The sequence below is a fragment of the Amphimedon queenslandica genome, unplaced genomic scaffold, assembly GCF_000090795.2.
Source record: "Amphimedon queenslandica unplaced genomic scaffold, v1.1 AMPQUscaffold_12146, whole genome shotgun sequence".
NCBI lineage: Eukaryota > Metazoa > Porifera > Demospongiae > Haplosclerida > Niphatidae > Amphimedon > Amphimedon queenslandica.
Window position 1 is genome coordinate 2,296 of NW_003547615.1, and position 2,202 is coordinate 4,497.

Here is a 2,202-nt window from a genome sequence, read left to right on the forward strand (position 1 = left end):
TTCATAGTAACGCTATCACAATACAAGATGTGTCAGTCCAAAACTCAACAAACTATGGACTATTTTGTATTAATGCGCTAAATGTTAATATATCCTTTTCATCTTTTGCGAGTAATAATTTCGCACGTCATGAGAACTGCACTGTCAACAGTTGTGTTGGTGGTAATGCGCTACTAGTCTACACATCTCTTGAAAATTGTATAAATCAATTTAATGTCTATTCGGTCAATGTGTACAATTCTAACTTTTCTTTTGGTTATGATAATGGAGTGTTTACACTAGAATCGGCTAGTGGTCTCTCTTTTGTTATGATTCAAGGTGATAATTATGGGGTAGATGTTAGATTGGATTCACTTATGCTGTATGGCAATACGGGAATTTTATCAGGCAATTTTCGTTATTTCGTGAGCAAAGCATATTCATATCACTCACTCATAGTTTCTAACTGTAAAAGCCTTTATGGTAACAAAATATACCCAATGCCTATAGTTGATGAGTTACACATTTTGCCTCATAGTATTTTCTCAATCTTGATTGGTTTCCCCCCGTATCATGTTAAAAGTTGCTTTCAGGATAAACCCATAGTTTCCAATTCTCCGTTACATATTTCTAACAGTCATTTCCTTCACAATAAGGCACCCAATAATGCTGGCTTGGCACTCCGAGGTAATATGAATTACAGCAACAATAATCCTTTGATAATAGAGTCTTGTGTAATGAGTAACAACATTGGATTCAATGGAGCCAACTTATTCATTGAATTACCTGGAGCTAGTGTCATAGTAAAAAATACAAATGTCACTCACAGTCAAACTCATGTTACTGATATGCACAGTACTTTTGGCAGTAGTGTTCCGAGTGCCTTTTGCATTCACAAGTCAACAGTTACATTTGAGAATGTTCTTATAGCTCAAAATTCTGTATCTGGTTTGATGTTGCTGAATGCTGTAGTTAAATTATCAGGCTACAACATAGTTTTTGACAATTCAGCTCATGTGGGTGGTGGAATATTTTTTTCAGGAGACTCAATTATTCTATTGAATCTAAAGTCATTAACAAGGTTAGTATTTAGACACAACAGAGCTACTAGTAAAGGAGGAGCAATCTATATTGATACTACATCATCCCTTGTTCAAAATTCATGCTTTATACAACCAAACGATCAGGAAATTGATATTTCTAGTAATAATTTCTCATTGATATTTGAAGGAAACACTGCCAATGATGCTGGATCTGCTGTTTATGGTGGATATACTGAGAGTTGTGAAATTGTAACAGTAAGTGACAACCAAATAATTGTTATTAATGGTTTAAATATATTTAATTCAATATTTGAATATTACAATCAATCTGGGTCTTCAGTTATTTCATCTGACCCTGTGTATCTTTACTTCTGTAATAACAATACTGTAGATAAGTCAGTAGAAAGTTTAAATGTCTCTGTACTTCCAGGGCAGCCAAAGGGCATTGATGTTGTCCTAGTTGGGGAAGGAGGTGGGATTGTACCAGGCAATATCATCGTAAAAGAACAGAATATTGAATTTGAAAGAATAATGACAGCATCAAAAAACTGCACTACTATGTATTACACACCAACGATCACCAAAAATACTACGTTGCCAAAAGCTCAAACATTTACATTTGCAATAGAGAGGCATAAAGCTAGTGCAAAGAAAGTCCTTTTTCACATCCAGGAATGCCCATTTGGTTTTAATCTGTCCCACAAGTCTCTCAGGTGTGATTGCAACAAACACATAAAATATGGTGCCAATATTACATGTGATGCCGTTACCAAATCATTTTATCATGAAGGAGATACATGGATGGGTTATATGCAGAAAGAAAGTTGTTTTGTTGTTTATTCAGGCTGCAGTTATGGGCATCATTGTAAGACAAGTGACGTTAACTTTACACTAGAAAGTGTAGACAAGCAGTGTACTCTTAACAAATCTGGTCTTCTTTGCGGAGAGTGTGCTGAAGGCCTTAGTCTCATGTTTGGTTCTGATAGATGTGGTGAGTGTACTAATTATTCATTATTTCTACTTATTCCATTTGCTCTTGCTGGCATTATTCTAATTGCATTCATCACTGCTTTTGACCTCACTGTATCTACAGGGTCAATCAATGGACTACTGTTTTATGCTAACATTGTTAAAATTAATGAGATGAATTTTTTACGAAATATTTCAGTTGGGAATGTAT